Source organism: Oncorhynchus masou, chromosome 28 (genome assembly GCF_036934945.1).
Source record: "Oncorhynchus masou masou isolate Uvic2021 chromosome 28, UVic_Omas_1.1, whole genome shotgun sequence".
Taxonomy (NCBI): Eukaryota; Metazoa; Chordata; class Actinopteri; order Salmoniformes; family Salmonidae; genus Oncorhynchus; species Oncorhynchus masou.
Genome location: NC_088239.1, coordinates 55380788 through 55407873, shown reverse-complemented (window position 1 = coordinate 55407873; position 27086 = coordinate 55380788). Strand labels below are relative to the sequence as shown.

General features: G+C 43.2%; 1 pseudogene; it reads right to left on the bottom strand.

Moving 5' to 3' along the window:
* Positions 1–1431: 1431 nt before the first annotated feature.
* LOC135517926 (general transcription factor 3C polypeptide 4-like) lies at positions 1432–7470 on the bottom strand (annotated as a pseudogene).
* Positions 7471–27086: the final 19616 nt, after the last annotated feature.

Genomic DNA, 27086 nt, shown 5'->3' with positions numbered 1-27086 from the left:
CTTCAACCTGTGATATAGGCCTACGTGAGAGACACAATACAGTAGACAGCAGCCTCTTTGTATTTATTTCCGTCACTATACAATTCAGTTTAGTCAAAGAAGAAAGGTGCCTTTAAGTTTTCCTTGTCAGATAAAGCAATGGAAAGCAACCGTTATGATTCTATCAAACTGTTTAAGGGACTGTTACACATTGTGTGATACGTGGGCTATGAGGTGTATGCATATGACATGTTCTGATCTCTGAAAGACTGATATTAAAGCAAACATTTAAACGAGTCATTTCCATTTGTCTTTTGGCTGAAATGTGGGAATATAAAAGGCACCAAAAAGCCCTTCAGCCTTCAAAAGGAGAGGAAAGCGTCCTAGGTACGAGTCTGGATCCAGAGTCAGACACTTGAAGGCAATCTTTCTCAGCTGTAACTCAACGCTGTCACTATTATCGAGAGCTGTCACCTCACGGTGTCATAAGTGATGGAGAGAGACATCCTAAAAAAAGCGACTGTCGAGATTTACAACTACAACACATGTACTGTGTCTCACACAAAGAAGAAACAAGCTGAAGAAAGCCAGGTATAAGTTCGGCTTCTCTTTTCAACTGACAACTGATTCATCCAGGCTGATCCAGTAAATGACTCACTTACCAATGACGGGGCAATACAACTCTCCATTCACATCAACTCCATATCATACAAATCCTATTAGTTAGATGGACATTCTGGTCGCTAAGTGGAGCCAACATGAAACCACACACATAACACCCCCTTAGACTTATTTAACTCTGGCTGAGAGTGGCAGGTCCCATGTTGAGAATGAGCTTAATTAATGTAGCAGCAAAACACAAACCTCCCTGCTCATGCCCTTTCTGCTGCTACTGCTCAGTATTAGTTCCACTTCAGTGGCCCCATGCTTAGCAACAAGAACAAGCAGCGTCTCTAATGACGGACGTCCCCCTTCTCTCCACATATCCCCACCACTGGTCTCGGGTCACTGCCCCAACCCCTCTAGGGACAGGAAGAGGAGAGAGGGGAGTCTACCCGTTAAAGGACCTTGTTAAAAGCCTGCCTAGAAACAAACCCCACAGACTCACTTCATTAGCAGGGACAAGTTAGAAGATGTGCCTTAGTTTGGAATAGTTTAAAACCTGAGGAGAGAAAAGTATTCTCTCAGGGGTTGGAGTGTGTGAGCAGAACGGCGGAGGGAAGTGACTTCAGAAAAGCGTTCGTTCTCCAAAATGTTGTGTTTATTTTTGGGGTCCAAACATTGCAGACAGTCATGTTTATCTCAGAGTTAGGGGACTGTCTGTTTCCTGCATAAACAAACATCATTGTTTCGGGTAATACAATTACTACGGAGGATTCGATTTTTTATGACTACATATTAGAATCTTTAATTCAATGGGAGAAAAAAAGAAAATAATCACAAAAAAAAATGTACAAAGACAAAAATGTTTATTTACACAACAGAAGGAAAATATAACTCTTGGTTACAAATATTTAGGGTCACGGAAAAGTCCAGACGACCCAATGCGATAAAGGAGACACTGAACTTGTGAAACGGCAATGTGACAAGGACAAGGTTTCACAGAGCGAGATGAGAGAGGAGTGAGTGCTGTCATCTTTAGGTACTATAGGGATCAGTGTCTCTGGGTTGACAGTCCACTCTGTTAGTTGACATGCAACTGTCGAATAGGACTTAAGGACAGAAAACTGGGCAGTCCAGGTGAGACATTCTAATGGAAACCATTTGTCCAACGTTGGCCTTCCATTCCAAACTATGACGCGAATGTAAAAAAAATAGCTGACTGAAGTTATCGAAAAGACAAAAAACAGCAAAATACAAAAGTGAGAAATCAACATGAAACGTAAAAAATACAAACGGAAACATGGATTTGATCCCATAAGGATTTTCCAGTGAAATGAAGCAACTGCCGTGCAAATGGGTGGAGATGGAGATATTTGGGTACTACAAAATGCATCTGTACACATAAGAGTAGATACAGTATATTGTATCATATTCAAACTAGATAAACAAAAGGAATAGCATATTAAATAAAAGTGTGAAAAGGTGCTATGAATGTTTCATGCGATCCAGCCATTGACATGAAGGCTATAAATATTGTATGCATAGAGAAGAATCTCTCTTTGAAGTCTTGTGAGAGCTAAGACAGAGGAAGAAAGGGAGGGGAGACGGTAATTACTGGTGGAAATGCTCTTTGACAGATTATTCTATTAAAGCAGGAGGAGGTTCAACCAAACACCGCTAACCTCTAACAGCACTGGTCTCCACCTATCAATGACAAGAACATTCTCACCTGAAGGCCCACTTCCACTTGACAAACACGCTTACTGGGAGCCAATCACATGATCAAAAAACCTGTATGCTCTGTATAATGCTGCAGAGTTTGCACATTGTCTAATAATATTGAATGGTAATAATTAGCAAAGTGCTAGCTTCAAATGAATAATTAAAAACCTGAAGACAAAGTCAGTGTGGATCGCCAAAATACGTTAGCGTCACACATACTACCGCTATATCAACCACAGACAACCTTAGATCAGACATAATGAGCCACTTTGCAGAAAACAGGCAAATTATCATTATTTCCACAAATAAATTTAAATTCTGAACAGATCTGTCTGTCTAGAAAAAGTGTTGACAATGGGCTGAGGATTCTGGGTAAAACTCTGGCCCTCTCATTAAGTGTTGAGAACCGAGAGCCAGGGCCACTTCCTGACGCAGGGCTAGCTCCAGAGCAGCCTCACCCCTCTGCCTGGCCGGGGCTGTGCACAGGGATATGTTGGGGATGTAAGGGATGAGAGAGGACATGATAGAGAGCAGTACTGCTACTAGCCCAGTCTCCCAGGTCCGACTCCATCTTTGATCACTGGCCACTGACATCTATGTCTCTGAGACAGGGGGAAGGTGCAAGGCGGGAGCACATCATGAGTGCACATCCTTCCCCATGGAACATTGTTCTCCCCAAAATAAAAAAGGGTTTATTGTATTTAACAATATCAACTCTAACCCCCCCCTTGATTAGAATTAGTTTCACATCTGCCTGCCGCCCGACTCTGTCCCTCATTAATGTAGAATCTCATTACAATCAGCCCCCAGGGGAGACATGCGTCAGTTTTAAACACACTTTCTATCCCTCGCTCACTGCCTCACGCTCCCCCCCTCTCCGTCTACAGTAGCGGAAGTCCTCATCTAAGAGAATGACAGTCTTTTTTTCTCCTACATGCAGCATGGAAATTGTTTTACACTGCCAATTAAAATAACAGATACCGGTACATTTAGATTGTTTTCTCTCAGTCACATAGGATATGTATTTGGCAAAAAATAGACCAAAATAGGGCTGACACTCCCAAGTCCCCCCTCTGTTTTTACCTAACAGAATAACACACAAAAGTGTTTGGAAATGCAGTCAAGATGAGGAAAATAATACTTATGGGGCTGTGAACTCTGAGAGAAAAGGTTATATCCATCTCCACACACTCCACTTCCTCTTATTAAACCATAGTTATATCAGTGGGGTTTTAAATGTATATTCAAAATCTTTATTTAGAAAATGATACGGTTATGCGCTATAATTCATTTTAAATATATCAATTATGCTTGGCAATAAGTAACAGGTAAAAATAAGGAATAGTGGTGTACGTTGTGAAAATTGTCCATCTAGTCCGAGCAGGCACACAAATGCTGCAGGCAATGTAACCCCGGCTCTCCACTAGCATGTCCTATAGTCCTAGAGGAGAGGAGAGTCGCAGAATGTACAAGGACCCTGCAGTATCCTCTTGATCCAGTCTGGGTCTGCAGTGAAGAGGGTAGGAGGTAAATAAATAAACATTGAATATTTTATCAGATTCATCTGTTCAATCACAATCATCTGCTCCACTATTTGAGCAGTAAATAGACAACAGCTTGAATACTCAGTAATGTTAAGCTTATTGGAAATCGTTTATGCAGGCAGTCTGTGACAATTAAAGAAAAAAGTTTGAGAAAAAAAAAGTACTTTCTTATATATTGTCAATGCTATATAAGGAGATATGCTGATCAGGGTGCAGGATGAGAGAGAGCTGACAGTGAATAACAGCCCTGGGAGAGAGAGAAGAGGGTGGAGTGAGACAGAGGAGGTAGAGAGGTGGAAAGTGGCGCTAGCTGCTTACCCTCAGGCACTGGCAGTCTGGCAATGCTATCCTGCAGTAGGCAGCGTCTGTACGTGAGTGTCTGGCACGCCTGGTAGGATAACACACACCTGAAAGAGACGGCCACGCTTCAGACAGGCACTGACACTGAGTGGGAGGGGTATCAATAGTCTAAAGTGGCTTCCTTTGCTCATATTCTTCCCTTCATTTGCAATGACTGGAAATAACGGAATATGTGAAAGTGAATTCCCAGTAGACATCATTATTCAAGACATCCCTAGGACAGGAGTTCCCAAACTTTTTTGGCCCACAACCCCATTTTCATATCAAAACTTTTTCACAACCTCACAGTGTATAAAAAAAAATATATAAAAAAATAAAGTTATGTAATCAGGACAACGGTAACTTTTTTAATTGGGGCTTTGACAGTCTACTACAAATCAGTCAAAGTATTTCATTCTGAAGGAGGTATGGTTTGAAGCGACTGAAATGCATCAGAAAAAGGTATTGGGAAGTTCAGAATATCATCAGGCAAAAATTTTGTATGAAATTCTTCATAGAAAAGAATATCATTGATGATATTTTATGAAAATGATGTCTGCAACATGAAAGCCAACTGACATACGACGGCAACTGTGGCATAAACATTGGACTAGCATAGCAGAAATTCCAGTATTTACATTCGGGTTCGGGTGACTCGTGGTTAACGCAAATATGGTTGATGACACTTTACCTGAGCCACATGTGTCCGTTGGAGCAGACAGCCTGTTTGCGGTCTGTGAACGGTAGCACCTCCTTACACAGACTACAGTACTCTGGGAACGTCTGCTTGTTCATCTTCTTCTGGATGTGACCGATCAGGACCTGGGGTACAGACAGCAAGATGTGAGAGGTGCTGAATGATGCACAACAGGGTTGAGCCTAATGCGTAAACACTTGATTATTGCTCAGGCAATGGAATAGGATAATAGAAAAGGTGTAGGGAGCCTAGTCCAACCTTGGCAGCCCTGTCCTCGTATGTAGGGTCACTGGTGAGGAAGTCACAGACCCCCTGGTGGGGATACTGGTGTTCTCTGTGATCCAGGTGTGAAGGTACACCTCTCCCAGAACCCTCTTCATGTGCTCCCTGGTCAGGTGGGCCTCCACCGCCTCGATCCATGCTATCACCTCTCCCATCTTCTCCTCCAACGCCTGGGATTCTGGGTCCTGAAGCTTCGACACCCCCTCTTCCCCTCCTCTACCCCCCTCCTCATCCCCCACAAACACCTTGGAGTCTTCATGCGTGGGGCGCCAGCGTGCCTCCACGGGGGCCTTCTGCAGGGACTGGTAGAGCACGCGCACCAGGAAGAGTTTTAACCTCCACAGGTAGGGGGAGCCTGTGTTGTGTACCTTCTTGTCCAGCTCCTCCTGCAGCAGAGCAGGAATGCATTTCTCCTTCAGTACCTTCCAGCGCACCAGGTCCAGCAGGTCAGTCTGTTTGAACAGGCTCTGGACCTGGGACTCCAGCAGCTCGGCCGCCGCGTCGTTTGGCGTCTTCAGGGTCACAAACTGGACCTGGTACGTCCTGGAGACCAGGTGCTGACCATTGGTCATCCCTGCAGTACTGACCAGGGCCAGGTAGGCCCCGTTCGGGCTTACCGCGATGCCATGCATCCTCCGCCCTGCCATGCCTTCTGGCAGCTCGATCTCCTCCTGCTTGAAGGCCACGGCCATGTCAGTAAAGATGGGCGTGAGCTTCTTGACCGTCCCGTCCAGGGAACAGGTGTAGATGGAGCCCCCCTGGCGGCTGGCTGTCATGGAGACAATGGGGGTGGAGTGCAGGCCAGTGACGTGTGAGTTGTGCACGTTGAGGCCCGCCTTAGAGATGAGCAGCAGGCACCAGAAGAGGTAGGAGCCCCTGGCCGCCACCACCAGGCTACAGTTACAGTTCTGTTTGGGGTGGAACAGGGAGATACACTTGATGTTGTGTACAGGGATCTGGTCTGACTCCTGCCAGAGGACCACTGGCTGGCGCAGAGTGAAGTAGCCCTTCACCGCCTTCAGGTTGACAGGCAGGATCTTGACAGGCCCTACGGCACTGCCCACGATCAGTCCACTCATCTTGCGCCCGCTGTGCTCGTACTCCCACCATGCCAGCACACTGGGAGACGACACCTCAGACTGGATGGTGTTACAGGACACCACTGAATCCTTCCCCAGCATGGGCAGGCAGAACTGCCACACCACCAGGTCTCCGTTCTCCATCAGCACGGCCAGCAGCACCGTCCCCACGTCCTTCCACTTGTTGTTGGTCTGGACGTGCTGCGTGGTGCACACACTGGACCACTCCATCCGTACAGGGGTCTGCATGAGGTAGCGTCTCTGAAGCTCAGCCAGGTCCAGGAGGTTAGCCTTGGGGGGCTCCCCACCCTGCACTGAGTAGCCTCTACTCTCCAGGCTCTCTCCATACAGCTGGGTCAGGTCAGCCACTACTGTCCACTGTAGACGCTTGGTGCTGCTGTGGACAGTCAGCTTGTGGTCCAGGGTGAGGGAGGCCAGAAGGCTGAGGCCATTGCCGTCACAGCCCAGGGGGGACCAGCTGGTGTACATGATGCCCTTATGGACGCCTAAGGTGGGGTTGAACACTCTGTCCAGCAAGGACTGGCTCACTGAAGGGTCGCTGGAGAACTTGTCTTTGGCACTCAACAGCTCCTCCTCTGGACCCACCTGGACACATAAAAACATGTTGTTTTTTAAATACCTTTAAAAGTAGGCATCTGAATGCATTTAGAATACCATACTGAGAAAACTAAAACGACTTTCAGATAATATCTACATCCCAAATTAAGTTCATCAACCTAATTTGCTAGCATAAATAGGTTTTACTTTGGAATAAATGGTTAACTGCTGATAGCAGTTAGAAACATTTAGGCAGCAGGCATCAGCCAGGTAAAAACAACAACCTCACAACTTTGAGGTGTGGAATGAACGCCAAAGTAAGCAAGTTTGCTAGCTACATGTGTCCAATATTCACCTTCAATTCACATACTTTGTCCGGCACGGGGATGGAGGTCCGATGCAGCACCAAGTCTTGGTTGTTGCCGTGAACATCGCACAAGACCTCCATCAAAGAAATGCCACTTGCAGTAGAGGCCGAGAGTCGGTGGTCCTCAGACCACGTGAGCGGCTCAAACCCGCTGACCGGACTCAAGAGCTTTATTACCGGATCCCTCTTCACAACTGGACCGAGTTCTGCCCAGGAATCATCCTCTGGATCGGCTTCGGTAAGTTGTCCTTCCTCTACCCCGTCAGCAACACGAGCTGGACTGCAAGCAGCCATTTTCCATGTAAAAAATAAAACAACGCGTCACTACGGCGGTGGCGTAGGGACATACCACAATGAAAAACATAATCAAAGCCTCTCGGGTTGAAGTGTAGATATCTGGGTTAAGATGACAGAAAGACTGACTGTCTGTGCTTGGCAAAAATAAAAACACAAGCCCGATTACCTCCCAGCCAATTTCAAACGTTCCCACAACTTTTTCCCGTAGTAGTCTCATTAGGTCCTAAACTAACTTTTTCATAGGAATGTTCCGGTAAAGGAATGTTTCCAAGAGACCATTTCAATAGACCATCTCCTTAATATCAAATAGAATTGACCCAGAACGTGGTTACCATGTCCTCAGATATTAATGTTCTAGACGCATTTCATAGGAAAGTTGTAAGAACATGTGTCTGTTGCTTAAATTGTGCATGTTCAGCTAATCAGTAATTTATTCAACATGGGATTTGATCTCACAACCTCTTGGTTCAGGGTAATCTGATGTTCATGCTTGCTACACCACCATATTCGTGTAAAGTATACATTAATTGGGCTATTCTCTCATCATTGATTTTATTTACTTATTTCAGCTATTTAAAGGCTTTCTGCATATTTGTCTAATGTTGGTGGGACGTATTACGCTGTTTTAATGATAGTCCTGAATCCCCATGATCAATAAATATTTTATTGTGTACTTTTAACAGAGCTGATATTTACTTCAAAGTGCTTTCACCATATTGTTTACACCTATCAAGTTGTTTCAGATCTACACAAGTGCCTAGGTGGAGGGGTTAGGATTTATTCTGGAACAGGCCTAACTATACTGGCCCAATAAACTCCCTGGAGATATCTGATATTGGAATAGTGGTTAGGGCTTTCGTCATTGGTGCTGGAGGCTTGAGTTCGAGACCTGCTAAGTGAGTCACCCTACTGTCACATTCTTAGAAATATATGCTAATGTCATTATTTGGCAACAATTACAACACACTTATCTGATCTAATGAAAATGAGTTTCTCATTGAAAGATGGAAATCTGTAGGATTATGCATTGAGAATGAATTATAACCACATTTCCACTACCTCTCTTAAGTTATCAGTATTTTTGGATTCTATATAGCTGAGCATCTCTCCATCATCTTCTTGAAATCCACACCACATACCGTCTACATCATTACTTAAAAAGTTCAAGAATGGATGTAGCAACCGCATATTGCCCCTTTAACATATTGTGATTTCTTTGTTTTGTCCCTAGTAAATCTGTTGCAATTTTTCAGTTTTTCCACATTAGAACTTGGAGATGGACTCTGTAGTGTATTGTTTTTGGTTTAACTTGAATTATTATTGCTTAAATGGGAAATGTGAGAAAGTACAGACATGCTTCTGTGAATATGGCAACCATGTTCTGGGTATGTTTCTATCAGAAGCAACACTACCACCTGGGCCAAGTTTTGGCAACAATAAATAGAAATGCAATGACAAGAGCTCATGTGATTCCTAATCAGAGACACATATTTGTTCTATATGATGTACTGTATGTGGTGTGGGTTTCAAAAAGATGATAGAGTTCCCCTCGGGCTCTTGCGGTGGAGGAGATCTTCGTGGGCTGTACTCAGCCTTGTCTCAGGGTAATACGTTGGGGTCTGTTGATATCCCTCTAGTGGTGTGGGGGCTGTGCTTCGGTAATGTGGGTGGGGTTATATCCTGCCTGGTTGGCCCTGTCCGGTGGTATCATCAAACGGGGCCACATTGGCCCCCGACCCACCTCTGTCTCGGTCTCCAGTATCTATGCTGCAATAGTCTATGTGCCGGGGGGCATGGGTCAGTCTGTTATATCTAGTGTAATTATCCTGTCTTATCTGGTATCCTGTGTGAATTTAAGTATGCTCCCTCTAATTCTCTCTTTCTCCCCCTCTCCCTCCACTCCTGGAGGACCAGAGCCTTAGGATCATGCCTCAGGAATACCTGGCCTGATGACTCCTGACTGTCCCTAATCCACCTGGTCATGCTGCTGCTCCAGTTTCAACTGTTTTGCCTGTGGCTAGGGAACCCTGACCTGTTCACCGGACGTGCTACCTTTTCTTGGACCTGCTGTTTTCGACTGTCACTCTCTCTTTCTCTCTATCACACCTGCTGTCTCAACCTCTGAATGCTTGGCTATGAAAAGCCAACTGACATCTACTCCTGAGGTACTGGCCTGTTGCACCCTCTACAACCACTGTGATTATTATTTGACCCTGCTAGTCACCTTTGAACGTTTGAACATCTTGAAGAACAATCTGGCCTTAAATGGCCATGTACTCTTGTAATCTCCACCCGACACATCCAGAAGAGGACTGGCCACCCCTCAGAGCCTCTCTCTCTTTAGGTTTCTTCCTAGGTTCCTGTCTTTCTAGGGAGTTTTTCCTAGCCACCATGCTTCTACATATGCTTTGCTTACTGTTTGGGGTATTAGGCTGGGTTTCTGTTCAGCACTTCGTGACATCTGCAGATGTAAAAAGGACTTTATAAAAACATTTGATTAATTTGAGATTCTAAGCTATCTAGAATTCTACCTATTCCCATCTTTCACTAGCTAGGATTCCATCCAATTTGGCAACAGATTTTTATGAAAATATTTTAAAACTCCACATGAAGAAAATATGTGATTTTTCCCACCAGTGGTGTGTTTCCACCAGTGGAGGCTGCTGAGGGGAGGACGTCTCAAAATAATGGCTGGAATGGAGTCAATGGAATGGTATAAACCACATGGAAACCACGTGTTTGATACCGTTCCATTGACTCCATTCCAAACAATATTATGAGCATTCCTCCCCTCAGAAGGCTCCACTGGTTTCCACCAAACTGAATTGTTGCCGATAAAAATCAGTGCATGAGGACATAGTGCACACAAAATGCACTTTTCGTTTACCGAATAACAATCTAATGTTCAATGTATTTCCAACTATACCTATATTTTTGTTACAAAATCTGTTGCTTTAAATAGCGAATGTGCCTAATCTGGTCTTGGCCCGTGCGCTCTAGACAACAGCTGGCAGATATAGTGTGAGTAGGCTCTGCGGGTAGGTCACACTACAACACATGATGGGATTATTATGGATAAAAACGATACTTTTAATTTGTCAAACGGCAATCAAGCATCGATCTTATCATGTCACCAGAATAAAACCCTCTGCATTTATTAGAAAGGAGCATCAAGCTCATACCGTGCACTTTCACCACCCTGTGAAGTTCATGATCATTTATTTCATCTGTAGCCTAATAAACTGCATGGTTTCCCAAATTGTAGTGGGATGACCACACACTAAGTCATGGCGTTACGCCACGTTTACTTCGATATCAAATAAAATAAAATGTATTTATATAGCCCTCTGGAGTGATGAATCACGCTTCACCATTTGGCAGTCTGACTGATGAATCTGGATTTGGTGGATGCAGGAGAACGCTACCTGCCCCAATCAAAACAAATTGAACAGGTCAGGATTCCATAGCTGCAGGCAGAACAGTTGAAACTGGAGCAGCAGCACGGCCAGGTGGACTGGGGACAGCAAGGAGTCATCATGCCAGATAGACCTGAGGCATGGTTCTAGGGCTCATGTCCTCCGAGAAAGAGAAAGAAAGAGAGAAAGAGAGAATTAGAGAGAGCATACTTAAATTCACACAGGACACCGGATAAGACAGGAGAAGTACTCCAGATATAACAAACTGACCCTAGCCCCCGACACAAACTACTGCAGCAAAAATACTGGAGGCTGAGACAGGAGCGGTCAGGAGACACTGTGGCCCCATCCGATGATACTCCCGGACAGGGCCAAACAGGAAGGATATAACCCCACCCACTTTGCCAAAGCACAGCCCCCACACCACTAGAGGGATATCTTCAACCACCAACTTACCATCCTGAGACAAGGCCGAGTATAGCCCACAGAGATCCCCGCCACGGCACAACCCAAGGGGGGGCGCCAACCCAGACAGGATGATCACATCAGTGACTCAACCCACTCAGGTGATGCACCCCTCCCAGGGACGGTATGAGAGAGCCCCAGTAAGCCAGTGACTCAGCCCCTGTAATAGGGTTAGAGGCAGAGAATCCCAGTGGAAAGAGGGGAACCGGCCAGACAGAGACAGCAAGGGCGGTTCGTTGCTCCAGAGCCTTTCCGTTCACCTTCCCACTCCTGGGCCAGACTTCACTCAATCATATGACCCACTGAAGAGATGAGTCTTCAGTAAAGACTTAAAGGTTGAGACCGAGTTTGCGTCTCTGACATGGGTAGGCAGACCAATGCATAGTGCCAACTGTAAAGTTTGGTGGATGATGAATAATGGTCTGGGGCTGATTTTCATGGTTCGGGCTAGACCCCTTAGTTCCAGTGAAAGGAAATCTTAAAGCTACAGCATACAATGAAATTCTAGACTATTCTGTGCTTCCAACTTTGTGGCAACAATTTGGGGAAGGCACTTTCCTGTTTCAGCATGACAATGCCCCTGTGCACAAAGCGAGGTCCATGCAGAAATTGTTTGTCGGTATACGTGTGGAAGAACTTAACTAGACTGCACAGAGCACTGACCTCAACCCCATCAAACACCTTTGGGATGAATTGGAACACCGACTGCGAGCCAGGCCTAATCGCCCAACATCAGTGCCCGACCTCACTAATGATTGGAAGCAAATCCCTGCAGCAATGTTCCAACATCTAGTGGAAAACCTTCCCGGAAGAGTGGAGGCTGTTATGAAAGCAAAAAGGAACCAACTCCATATTAATGCCAATGATTTTGGAATGAGACGGTCGACGAGCAGGTGTCCACATACTTTTGGTAATGTAGTATATGTTTGATGGAAACACATCTCTGGTGGGATATTGCGCATCTTGTTTTATGCAGATTTTTGAATATTTGCATGAAAATCTGTTGCAAATTGGATGAAAACCTATCTAGTGAAAAACACATTTTAATTAGATCAGATAGGTGTGTTGTAACCATTGCCAAAAAATGTCTAGCATATGTAACTAAGAATATGAGAGTAGGGTGCCTCCCCTAGTGGATCTCGAACCAAGGCCACCAGCATCAATGACAAACACCCTAACCACTGTCCTAATAATGGATCACTTTAGGCTAGGGTATGTGCTTATTGGGCCAGTATAGCTAGGATCTGTCCAGAATAAACCCTGACCCTTCCTTCCTCGGCACTTGTGTAGATCTGAAACAACGTGATATGTGTAAGCAATAGGGTGGATGCACTTTGAAGTAAATCTCACTCAAAAGTACACTCAAGAAAAACTATTATTGATCATAGTGATTGAGGAGTATTGTTAAAACAGGTAAATATGCTCCACCAACATTATATAACAATACAGAAAGCCCTTAAATTGTTGAAATAAGTCAATCAAATCAATGACGAGAGAATAGTCAAATTAACTGATAACTGATACAGACACGGTGGATTAACAGGAAGTTCTGAATGCTGTGAACCAAGAGGTTGTGAGTTCAAATCCCAGGTGAGTACATATTGAAGAGTAATGACTGTATAAGTGAACATACACCAAGTAATCATGTAAAATGACATATGCCAGAAGTTGAAAATTAACATACACCTTAGCCAAATACATTTAAACTCAGTTTTTCACAATTCCTGACATTTAATCCCAGTAAAAATTCCCTGTTTTAGGTCAGTTAGGATCACCATTTTATTAAAAAAATTTGAAATGTAAGAATAATAGTATAGAGAATGATTTCTTTCAGCTTTTATTTCTTTCACCACAATTCCAGTGGGTCAGAAGTGTACATACACTCAATTAGTATTTGGTAGCATTGCCTTTAATGCCTTTAAATAGTTAAACTTGGGGCAAACATTTCGGTTAGCCTTCCACAAGCTTCCCAAAATAAGTTGGGTGAATTTTGACCCATTCCTCCTGACAGAGCTGGTGTAACTGAGTCAGGTTTATAGGCCTCCTTGCTCGCACACGCTTTTTCAGTCTGCCCACACATTTTCTATAGGATTGAGTTCAGGGCTTTGGGATGGCCACTCCAATACCTTGACTTTGTTGTCCATAAGCCATTTTGCCAAAACTTTGGAAGTATGCTTAGGGTCATTGTCCATTTGGAAGACCCATTTGCGACCAAGCTTTAAATTCCTGACTGATGTCTTGAGATGTTGCTTCAATATATCCACATAATTTTCCTTCCTTACGATGCCATCTATTTTGTGAAGTGCACCAGTCCCTCCTGCAGCAAAGCACCCCCACAACATGATGCTGCCACCCCCGTGCTTCACGGTTGGGATGGTGTTTTTCGGCTTGCAAGCCTCCCCCTTTTTCCTCCAAACATAACGATGGTCATTATGGCCAAACAGTTCTATTTTTGTTTCATCAGACCAGAGGACATTTCTTCAAAAAGTACAATCTTTGTTCCCATCTGCACTTGCAAATCGTAGTCTGGCTTTTTTATGGCGGTTTCGGAGTAGTGGCTTCTTCCTTGCTGAGCTTTCAGGTTATGTCGATATCGGACTCGTTTTACTGTGGATATAGATACATTCGAACGTGTTTCCTCCAGCATCTTCACAAGGTCCTTTGCTGTTTGTTGTTCTGGGATTGATTGATACTTTTCGCACCAAAGTACGTTCATCTCTAGGAGACAGAACACTCCTTCCTGAGCGGTATTATGGCTTTGTGGTCCCATGATGTTTATACTTGCATACTATTGTTTGTAGATAAACATGGTACCTTCAGGCTTGTGGAAATTGCTCCCTATGATAAACCAGACGTGGAGGTCAACATTTTTTTTCTGAGGTCTTGGCTGACTTCTTTTGATTTTCCCATGATGTCAAGCAAAAAGGCACTGAGTTTGAAGGAAGGCCTTGAAATACATCCACAGGTACACCTCCAATTGACTCGAATGATGTCAATTTTCCTGTCAGAAGCTTCTAAAGCAATGACATCATTTTCTTGAATTTTCCTAGCTGTTTAAAGGCACAGTCATATTAGTGTATGTAAACTTCTCACCCACTGGAATTGTGATACAGTGAATTATAAGTGACATAATCTGTCTGTAATTGGAAAGATTACTTGTGTCATGTACAAAGTAGATGTTCTAACCGACTTGCCAAACCATAGTTTGTTAACAAGACATTTGTGGAGTGGTTGAAAAAAACCTAAGTGTATGTAAACTTCCGACTTCAACTGTATATATATGTTGAAAAACTGTAGAGTCCATTAGGAAAATATTTGGACCACTTGACTTTTTCCACATTTTGATACATTACTGCCTTATTCTAAAATTGATTAAATATTTTTTCCCCTCATCAATCTACGCACAATACCCCAAAATTACAAAGCAAAGACAGTACTTTATTGAAGCACATTTGACAGTGATTACAGTCTCGAGTCTTCTTCGGTATGATGCTACAAACTTGGCACACCTGTATTTGAGGAGTTTCTCCCAATCTTCTCCGCAGATCCTTTTCAAGTCTCTACAGAGATGTTTGATCGGGTTCAATTCTGGCTGGGCCACTCAAGGACATTCAGAGACTTGTCCCGAAGCCACTCTTGCATTGTCTTGGTTGTGTGCTTAGGGTCGTTGTCCTGTTGGGAGGTGAACCTTCGCCACAGTAGGAGGTCCTGTGCACTCTGGAGCAGGTTTTCATGAAAGATCTCTCTGTACTTTGCTCCGTTCATCTTTCCGTTGATCCTGACTAGTCTCCCAGTCCCTGCCCCTGAAAAACACCCCCTCAGCATGATGCTGACACCACCATGCTTCACCGTAGGGATGGTGCCAGGTTTCCTCCAGACATAATACTTGGCATTCAGGCCAAAGAGTTCAATCTTGGTTTCATCAGACCAAAGAATCTTGTGTCTCATGGGCTGGGAGTCCATTAGGTGCCTTTTGGTAAACTCCAAGTGGGCTGTCATGTGACTTTTACTGAGGATTGGCTTCTGTCTGGCCACTCTACCGTAAAGGCCTGATTAGTAGAGTGCTGCAGAGATGGTTGTCCCATCTCCACAGAGGATCTCCGAACCTCTGTCAGAGTGACCATCGGTTTCCTAATCAAGGCCCTTCTCCCCCGATTGCTCAGTTTGGTGGATGATGATGGAGGCCACTGTGTTCTTGGGGACCTTCAATATTCAAATATTTTTGGTACCCTTCTCCAGATCTGTACCATGATACAATCCTTTCTCAGAGCTCTACGGACAATTCCTTCGACCTCATGGCTTGGTTTTTGCTCTGACATGAACTATCAACGGTGGGACGTTATATAGACAGATGTGTGCCTTTTCAAATCATGTCCAATCAATTGAATTTATCACCGGTGGACTCCAATCAAGTTGTAGAAATATCTCAAAGATGAACAATGCAAACAGGATGCACCTGAGCTCAATTTTGAGTCTCATAGCAAAGGGTCTGAATACTTATGTAAATACATTTTATTTTATTTTATACATTTGCAAAAATAAAAACGTTTTTGCTTTGTCATTATGAGGTATTGTGGATTTTTTAAAATTTAATCCGTTTTGTTCTTTCAACGTCCCATGAAACGTGTCTAGCACAGTAATGTTGTATATTCTGAGAAAATTGTAACCACGTTCTAGATATAGTTCTATTTGACATTAAGGGAATTTTCTCCTAACTTTAACAATGAAACGTGCTAAAGGAGTTCTTGCTAACATTTTGCAAAACTGTTTTTTGCTAACATAGATAGAATGTTCCCCTAACTAATGGAAAACTGGTCACTCAAACATTAGGGGAACATTGCGAGGAATATTCGAAAAACGTTATCTCAGTCTCCCTAGAATTGTTAGCTGGGCTGGAGCAAGATATTCACTCTAATCTTATTATTTACCAGATGTTTGTACATGAGTGTTGATTTGGGTTTATTGTATTTGCAGTTCAAATTAATTTCATATTATCTATTGGGTTCTACATCAAGACCCTAACACTGACCCAGCCACTGTAGAAATGTGGTGTACGATCACCTTCAAGGATAAAACACTGGGCCCAATGGTATGCATTAGAGTGACATACTCTTAAATAATGAGTTATTCCTTTCCTGACAAGCGACACACCAGTCTGCCTAGTGGCCTTTGCAAAGGTCACCAAGTGGGATCATTAATTGTAGTGAAAATATAAAAATGATCATGTGCTCTGCTATAGATGTGGACTCAGGTTTGTGGCTCTCTGAGACAAATCAGCATGCATTGTAAGATGAGGCACTGAACGCTCCTGGACAGGGCAAAGGGCAAACTGCTGTGGTCTCCTGAAGAGCACAGAACTACAGAGACAGACAGTGATTTGTTGCAGCCCAGCAGTAACAGGAAAGTCTCTCTCTCTCTCGCAGCCACAGCCTGATTCTCACTGAGATGACAGTGGGATTTTACCAGGCACAGTTATTTATCACAAAACAAATTGTTACAAATCTGTGACACAAAAATAGAATGGCGCACGCCGACCGTGTTTTTTTTTTTTTTTTTTAAATCTGTCTTTTGTTTCGCTAATCGAAATTAATAAATAAATGCAGGGTCCTTGGTATGTTTCATTTGTAATGAAGCGTGTAGTGTATTAATATTTCAGACACCTGCTGTGTGTCTTTGGTGGTTTTTGACTTGGGATGATCCCAGCTAGAGATGTATGGGAATGTCGGATTAAACATTAATTGAATGCTGTCACATAAACTCACTTCACTTTCTGCCATCACATGTTGGGGGAGCCCAGTACAGGCAAAAGACAAAGCCCTCATCATATATTGTGTGATAATGAGATTAATCCAAAGGCTATAAAGTATTAAGAGTCATGTCCAAAGGTATAGGTTCGATATAGTGCCAGGCTAATAAGGTTATGGATATGGATGGGGTCAGCAAAGGTCAATTTTCTGCATTGTTAATATCCACCAGCTGTCATATTATCCTGTAGTTTTTACCTTTAACCCCCCCCCCCCCTTGAATCCCTTGTTATTTTCTTGCATAAAGTATCAGTGAATGTGGTTGGCTGTATGTTGCAGGAACCCCACAGGGATGTTTTGATGCATGGTTCATCATACGTGTTTTAATCATTCAGTCGCACAGACACCTCCCAGGGGGGCACTGCTGCAGCACATTACCAGCTACACACAATCACGGCTGTAATCATCACGATGATAATGAAATGTATTTAGAGCACATCAGCATGGTTTATTCGGCTCAGGAGACTGAGGAGACGTCAGTGAGCGGGACGGCATCCTTCAGGCAGCTCCATCGGGTGCTCAGGACCCTGACGGTATCCCTGTGGAGACTGGCAGTGCCCAGCGGGCTGGCACAAGGGAGATTAGCAGTCATAGCAGAGGGCTTTGCACACCTTGTGTGCCGTCAACTGTGAAAGCCTTACCTGACAGGTGTTGCTCTCAATCAGTGCTCCTCTGCCCCCTGTGCTGTCCTTGGGGTGAAGTTGGGGACCAGGCAAGCCCCCTATCCATTCCCTACCATGGTAGGTTGGCCACTGAAACACCCTGGGTTTACAGTAAATCCACTTTCAATGAGAAGTCAATGATTTCTAATCAGTGGGAATCAGAACCACAACATTCAGTCTGTTTTTTTTTAGTTGTTTAGTCACCCCAAGAGAGGGTAAGGTGACACAATGTCATGATCTGTTGTAGGCCTATTTTACCTGGTTGGTTGTCCTGTAATATCCTGTTAAAGTATATGTTTGTTTGAATGAGAGTGTGTGTAAAATGTTCACCTTAATTCTAAAGTTATAGGCTATGACAATAATCTTGTTTTATATGAATTCTCTCATTTAGCCAGGTCCAGGTTTCATATTGCCTTCACTTACACCTAGAAACTTCATAGTTAGCCTAGGTCTAGTTGATATTTTGTCATTTGGGAGTGTATATTTGAAACTCAAAAATAACTAGACATTTGATGACGAGTTTGAAAGATTTCTGCTCTGGAACAGCAGTATAATATTTTTTATTGTGATTTATTTGTATCTCTAACTGGGAACTGTAGCTTATTAAAGGAAACATGAACATTGATTGTAAAATACATTCCTTGGAGACTAACGAGCCATTCTATATATCCACACAGATAATGGCTGAATTATTCATTGTTCGTAATGATTAATTAAAAAAGGCCTCAGGTCCTGTGGCAGGTACAGGCTGCTGAGGCACACACTGACATTCCCATGCGATGTGCTAAACATTTCTCACTCCCTCCCCCTTTCTCTTTCTCTTTCCCTCTCTCTCTCTCTCTCTCTCTCTCTCTCTCTCTCTCTCTCTCTCTCTCTCTCTCAATAAATTACACAAAAAGGGGCTTTATTGGCATGGGCAACATACATTGCCAAAGCAAGTGAAATAAACAATAAACCAATATGAAATAGACAATCAGAAATTAACAGAAAACTTCACAATCAAAATAATAGACATTTCAAATGTTCTATTATTATTTCTCTCCCACTTTCCTCAAATTTTTTCCTTTTTTCCTGCCTTTCTTCAGTGACTGCAGACCTACAGTACCAGTCAAAAGTTTGGACACACCTATAGTTATATAGTTTTTCTTTATTTTTACTATTTTATACATTGTAGAATAATAGTGAAGACATCAAAACTATGAAATAACACATGTTAAATAAATCAAAATATATATTATATTTGAGATTCTTCAAAGTAGCCACCCTTTGCCTTGATGATAGTCTTGCACGCTCTTGGCATTCTCTCAACCGAGGTCACCTGGAATGCTTTTCCAACTGTCTTGAAGGAGTTCCCACATATGCTGAGCACTTGTTGGCTGCTTTTCCTTCACTCTGTGGCCAAACCCATAACAAACCATCTCAATTGGGTTGAGGTCGGGTGATTATGGAGGCCAGGTCATCTGATGCAGCACTCCATTTCTCTCCTTCTTGGTCAAATAGCCATTAGACAGCCTGAAGGTGTATTTGGTCATTGTCCTGTTGAAAAACAAATGATAGTCCCACTAAGTGCAAACCAGATGGGATGGCGTATTGCTGCAGAATGCTGTGTTAGCCATGCTGGTAGGTGTGCCTTAGATTCTAAATAAATCACAGACAGTGTCACCAGCAAAGCACCCCCACACCATCACATCTCAAAGTTCTTGACATTTTCTGACTGACCTTAATTTCTTAAAGTAATGATTGACTGACTTTGCTTATTTGAGCTGTTCTCGCTATAATATGGACTTGGTCTTTTACCAAATAGGGCTATCTTCTGTATACCACCCCTACCTTGTCACAACACAACTGATTGCCTCAAACACATTAAGAAGGAAAGAAATTCCACAAATTAACTTTTAACAAGGCACACCTGTTAATTGAAATGCATTCCAGGTGACTACCTCATGAAGCTGGTTGAGGGAATGCCAAGAGTGTGCAAAGCTGTCATCAAGGCAAATGGTGGCTACTTTGAAGAATCTCAAATATAAAATCTAATTTGATTTGTTTAATACTTTCCTAGTTACTACTTGATTCCATACGTGTTATTTCATAGTTTTGATGTCTTCACTATTATTCTATAATGTAGAAAATACTAAAAATAATTAAAAACCCTTTAAAGAGTAGGTGTGTCCAAACTTTTGACTGGTACTGTAAATTCAGATTTTTTAAACCTTTATTGATTTAGGCAAGTCAGTGAAGGACAAATTCTTACTTACAATGATGGCCTACCCCGGCCAAACCTTGACGACTCTGAGCCAATTGTGCGCTGCCCTATGGGACTCCCAATCATGGCCGGTTGGGATAAAGCCAGGAAACGAACCAGGGTCTAGGGACACCTCTAGCACTGAGATGCAGTGCCTTAGACTGCTGCGCCACTCAGAGCCCCAATCATTGCACCCCTTACTTTAAAACATAAGAGAAGTTTTGGAAATTCATTTCACCTCCATCCGTTATAATTCCTATACTAGGCATCCAAATAAAGTAGCACTGTCACCTACAATCAATTTTCTTTACGTGCTGGACAACATGTATTTGTTGTAGTGTCATTAGGGTGATTCCACGGCAGGACAGGACGAAAATATTTGTGGTATCTCAGTTCTGTCAATTTTCACATAGAAACCTCATTGGGAGAAAGGATGCTTGACATGTTTGTACATTTGCATCACAAACAATTTTTGAAAAGATCATGATGAAAATTGCCTTTTTAGAACCTTTTAGACTTATACAGTGGCTTGCGAAATTATTCACCCCCCTTGGAATTTTCATTATTTTGTTGTCTTACAACTAAAATTGATTTTTTGGGGGGGTTTGTATCATTTGATTTATGCAACATGCCTTCCACTGAAGATGCAAAATATGTTTTATTGTGAAACAAACAAGAAAAGCCAATATTTTGTACAGCCACCTTTTACAGCATTTAAAGCTGCAAGTCTTTGGGGAATGTATCTATAAGCTTGGCACATCTAGCCACTGGGACTTTTGCCATTCTTCAAGGCAAAACTGCTCCTTCAAGTTGGATGGTTCCGCTGGTGTACAGCAATGCTGAAGTCATACCACAGATTCTCAATTGGATTGAGGTCTGGGCTTTGACTAGGCCATTCCAAGACATTTAAATGTTTCCCCTTAAACCACTTGAGTGTTTCTTTTTTTTCTCAGTATGCTTAGGGTTATTGTCCTGCTGGAAGGTGAACCTCCGTCCCAGTCTCAAATCTCTGGAAGACTGAAACAGGTTTCCCTCAATTTAGCGCCATCCATCATTCCTTCAATTCTGACCAGTTTCCCAGTCCCTGCCGACGAAAAACATCCCCACTGCGTGATGCTGTCACCAACATGCTTCACTGTGGGGATAGTGTTCTCGGGGTGATGAGAGGTGTTGGGTTTATGCCAGACATAGCGTTTTCTTTGATGGTCAAAAATATACATTTTTGTCTCATCTGACCAGAGTACATTCTTCCATATGTTTGGGGTGTCTCCCACATGCATTTTGGCAAACACCAAACATGTTTGCTTATTTCTTTCTTTAATAAGCAATGGCTTTTTTCTATCAACTCTTCCATAAAGCCCAGCTCTGTGGAGTGTGTGGCTTAAAGTGGTCCTATGGACAGACACTCTAATCTTCGCTGTGGAGCTTTGCAACTCCTTCAGGGTGATCTTTGGTCTTTTTGTTGCCTCTCTGATTAATGCCCTCCTTGCCTGTTCTGTGACTTTTGGTGGGCGGCCCTCTCTTGACAGGTTTGTTGTGGTGCCATGTTTTTTCCCATTTTTAAATAACAGATTTAATGGTGCTCCGTAGGATGTTCAAAGTTTCTGATATTTTTTTATAACCCAACCCTGATCTGTACTTCTCCACAACTTTGTCCCTGACCTGTTTGGAGAGCTCCTTGGTCTTCATGGTGCCGCTTGCTTGGTGATGCCCCTTGCTTAGTTGTGTTGCAGACTCTGGGGCCTTTCAGAACAGGTGTATATATACTGAGTGGAACACTTAGATTGCACACAGGTGGACTTTATTTAACTAATTATGTGACTTTTGAAGGTAATTGGTTACACAATATCTTATTTATGGGCTTCATATTAATAAAGGGGGTGAATACATATGGATACTTATACAAATTAAATTGTATTTTTTAAACCAGTTATTTTTGTCATTTCACTTCACCAATTTGGACAATTTTGTGTATGTCCATTCCATGAAATCCAAATAAAATCCATTTAAATTACAGGTTGTAATGCAACAACATAGGAAAAATGCTAAGGGGTATGAATACTTTTGCAAGGCACTGTTTATGCCTCCTTTAAGACCCTATGATCTGTGAACCGTACATGACCCAGAAAACATCTTGGTGTCATTATACTCCTCGTAGTGTTCTCTCAAATATGGAGCATGTCTAGATTCGTAAAGAAAAATGTTTACATTAAACTATTCAACATTAAAAATATGAATCTCTCAAAGTACCCTTTTAGATTTTTTTTCATATTAAGACATATTGTTTGGAACAATATAACTTAGAATAACCTAGACATTCAATTTCCAGAGTGGGCTCTCTTCTAAATTTGAATTTATGATCCATTTTATGGATGGGAAAATGGATTCAAAGGGAACTGCAGGTTATTTGCTGTATGCACAATCTAGACATACAGCATGTAGTTCTGTCCTGGAGCTGTTCTTTTCTATTAATGTTCTGTATTGTGTCATGTTTCATGTTTTGTGTGGACCCCAGGAAGAGTAGCTGCTGCTTTCGCAACACCTAATGGGAATCCTAATAAAATACCAAATGCCAAAAATCCTAAAGGAGATCTGTGATTGGTTAATGATCTATAATGTCAATGTCTATGTATAAAATAGGTCATATCTTCAAAAGTAACACAAACAGAACACACTCTGGAAATGTGACGTGTTTTAAGAAGGTATCATTCCAAACTATGTCTACAATGTAAAATCATATTTATTTTTATTTTTAAGATATTTATATGTTTGATGTTGAATAAATGAACGTGAAAAATGATATTTCAAAATCTAGACATACAGTACTCCATACATTAGAGAACCACATAAGGAGAATAATGACACCAATATGTTGTCTGTATCATGCACAGATCACAGATCATATGGCCTTACAAGAGGCATGTATAGGTCTAAAAAGGGCCTAAAGTGGATACAAATCTAAAAAGAATTGCCAGAACAATCTGAGATACCTCAAATATTTCCAGGCTGTCCTGGAGTGGAGTCTCCCTTTATTATAATTTTATCAAATCTCTATGACTACACATATTGTTCAGTTGCTTTTTGTCTGTCCAATAATCTCCTCTCCAATGTGTCCCAGTGTTGCCAGAGGCTTGTGGCTGGTTGTTGGTTGCTGGCAGGGCCAGGTGAGGTGTGGCTGTGGCTATCCTGTCCCCTCTCCCCTGCCCTGGTCTTGGCAGCTGGTGGTGGGCAGACCATGCCCTGTGGCTGTGCCAGGGGAGGGCCGGGGTCTGTGCCTCTGTTTGGGCCCTGCTAATGGAATGGGGCTGGGCAGCCCATATGGCACTTGTGGGAAGGTTGGTGCTCTGGAGGTTGGAACACAGAGTCACCAGTCTCCCGTTAGATATTGAACAGGACAGGGCCAGACCTGTGGACTCACCCATTACCCGCCCAAAATGATTCATGTGTTTGGTGATGGGAGAGTAAAGATGAAGTAGATAAAGGCCTGTGCATGCCTACTCTGAGAACACTGAAGAAGCTACTACACTCTTAGAAAAAAAGTTGGTATCTAGAACCTAAAATGGTTCTTTGGCTGTCCCTATAGGAGAACCCTTTTGAAAAACCCTTTTTTGGGTCCAGGTAGAACCCATTTGAGTTCCATGTAAAACCATTTCCACAGAGTGTTCTACATGGAACCCAAAAGAGTTCTACCTGGATCCAAAAAGTGTTCTACCTGCAACCAAATATGGTTCTCCTATGGGGAGAGCCGAAGAAACCTTTTGGAACCCTTTTTTCTAAAAGTGTACATACAGAAGATACTACAAGCACACTTAAATGACAGATCTCATAATTTGGTTGCCTTTTTTGTAAAGCGGTATTTACTGACCAATCTCCTCTTACTAAAACTCACTCTTTTGTCCATGTAAACCCAGACAAACAGGTTCAGTGAAACAACAACTGAGAGGATGTCCTTTATTTATTTATTTTACATTTTTTTATTTTACCTTTATTTAACTAGGCAAGTCAGTTAAGAACAAATTCTTATTTACAATGTCAGCCTAGGAACAGTGGGTTAACTGCCTTGTTCAGGGGCAGAATGACAGATTTTTACCTTGTCAGCTCGGGGATTCGATCTAGCAACCTTTCGGTTACTGGCCCAACGTGCTACCACAAGGTTACCTTGCGCCCCTTTAGATGGAGGTCAAGGAAAAGTTGGTCTGCCAGGATCCATGAGAGGCTAACCTAATGTACAGACTAGAGTGCAGCCAGGCCCTGTGATGGGAAGGCAATGAGATGGACAGGGGAGAGCAGTACCCAACCACCATCCTTCACTGGCACAGGACCTCTCTGGCTCTGCTTTGTGCAGCATGGGACTGGGGGGAGGAGAGACACATGGGATGGGAGGATGAACGAAGGGGGAGGAAGGAAGGACGGTGTGTGTGTGTATGATGGAGCTGCAGTACAGTATGAATGAGTGCACAATGTCCTGAGCTGATGCTTACCCTCTAGAATACCTTTGTGCTCCTTACCACACGCACTGTCGCAAACGGAACTAAAATAATCGCTTCAGGGTGACACCAGCAATTTGTAACGCAGGCCTAAAATAGATAAGTAGAGAAGGTAATTACTATGAAGTCAGCAGAAGCATACAGCTTGATGTGATCCTGCCCTGGTTTCCTCCTAATATACCATTAAAAAGTGAGGCCAGACTTTTAAACAGGTCACTCACTAAACTCCCTCCTCTTCTCCTCCTTCTCTCATTCTCTCCTCCTCCTCACTATCTTCCTCCTGCACCACCCAATTCCCTGGAACTGGAACAAAAGCCCCCACAACCGCCTCCCCCCACCTCCCAATCTCCTGTTTTTCCATTTTATTGGTGACAGCTGCCGCGAAACAAACTCGCGGAGCGAGAGAAATGATGTGTCAGTAGAAGGTCCTTTAGCCCGTGCTGCTAATCTGTCACACGCCGTTTGTTGTTTACCGTTCCTCACTGCTCGCTCGCCGACTGGCCAGCATCGCGCACGGTGCCGTAATGGCGACAGATGCTGACCCGCAGAAGTGTGAATCTTGCAGATTTCTCCCCGCTGTCAACCTGTAAATTACAGCTATCGAGAGTAATTAGACCCGATAAAATCCTTCCAAGCTTCACCCTCCTGGCCCTGCCACACACACACACACCCAACACACCACACACACAAACACTGTTGGCCTGGCAGTGACCTGAGAGTGGGGGATTATGGGATAGAAGACTTCATGACACACAGGGCCGTAACCAAGGTTTGAGTTAATGAGGTCCGGAAGGGGGAAGCTCATTTACTGCATTTGTATACAATTAATAAACTTTAAAGTGCTATTTGGAAACAGCAAAAACAAGCACAAATGACCCCAGGCATTATCACATTGGCTGCTGTAGGTTCATTCACCTCAGTCGATCTACAAACACATAGACTATTAGCTATGCAATTGTAATGTTATACTCGTGAAAGGGGGGAAATATGATAAATTATTCACACTGACATGAAACAAAAACAAATTGGTTGGATGTTTAATTCCATTGCTGTACACACATAGATTTCCACAGGTGTAAGCTGGACACAACCACGGTACCCTATCAGGCTGAACAGACAGGTCTGGGTACCCTATCAGGCTGATCAGACAGGTCTGGGTACCCTATCAGGGTGAACAGACAGGTCTGGGTAGCTGGACACACCCACGGTGCCCTATCAGGCTGATCAGACAGATCTGGGTACCCTATCAGGGTGAACAGACAGGTCTGGGTAGCTGGACACACCCACGGTGCCCTATCAGGCTGATCAGACAGATCTGGGTACCCTATCAGGGTGAACAGACAGGTCTGGGTAGCTGGACACACCCATGGTGCCCTATCAGGCTGATCAGACAGATCTGGGTACCCTATCAGGGTGAACAGACAGGTCTGGGTAGCTGGACACACCCACGGTGCCCTATCAGGCTGATCAGACAGATCTGGGTACCCTATCAGGGTGAACAGACAGGTCTGGGTAGCTGGACACACCCACGGTGCCCTATCAGGCTGATCAGACAGATCTGGGTACCCTATCAGGGTGAACAGACAGGTCTGGGTAGCTGGACACACCCACGGTACCCTATCAGGCTGATCAGACAGGTGTCAAGTTCTGACCTTTATTTCCTTTTGTTTTGTCTTTATTTAGTATGGTCAGGGTGTGATTTGGGGTGGGCAGTCTGTTTCTACGTTTGGCCTGATATGGTTCTCAATCAGAGGCAGCTGTTTATCGTTGTCTCTAATTGGGAACCATATTTAGGTAGCCTGGGTTTCACTGTTGGTTTGTGGGTGTTTGTTTCCGTGTCAGTGTTTGTCACCACACGGTATTGTTTCGGTTTGGTTTATTTCATGTTATCGTTTATTGTTTTGTATTTCATAGTGTTCAGGCTTTTCTTATTAAAATTCGTCATGAACCCTTACCACGCCGCATCTTGGTCCGATCCTTACTCCTCTCCAGACGAAGAGGAGGAAATCTGCCGTTACAACAGGTCTGGGTACCCTATCAGGCTGATCAGACAGGTCTGGGTAGCTGGAGACCTGCTGTAAACAGTGAAAGGGTATATTTACATGAATACTATTCGCACCCTAGGTTCATTCCAGCTATTTAGATGTGCAACCGCTGACTAACTATAGCTAAGGCATATCTCTAGTCTAGCAGTAGATGCTGTTGTTTTGGCTGTATAGCATACTGTAATAAGATTACCAATGGTTAGCTAGGTAAGTAGCTAGGATATCAGACATCTAACCATTTACAGTAACAGCATTTTACACACTAAATCTTATGCGTATATTGAGAAATCTTAACTTATATGCTACTGTGGCACAGTATGGGCACCGATTAATCAATTCATTGACAGATAATAGATTAATAAAATGGAGTTAGAAAGGTGACCTCCTACTTTGGAAGGAGAGAAAGTGTTGGCTGTGCACTTGACCAGGCATTCCACATTTAACCCCACCGAGATTTGAACATCTAAATATCAAGTTGATTATTGGCCATTTAAAAAA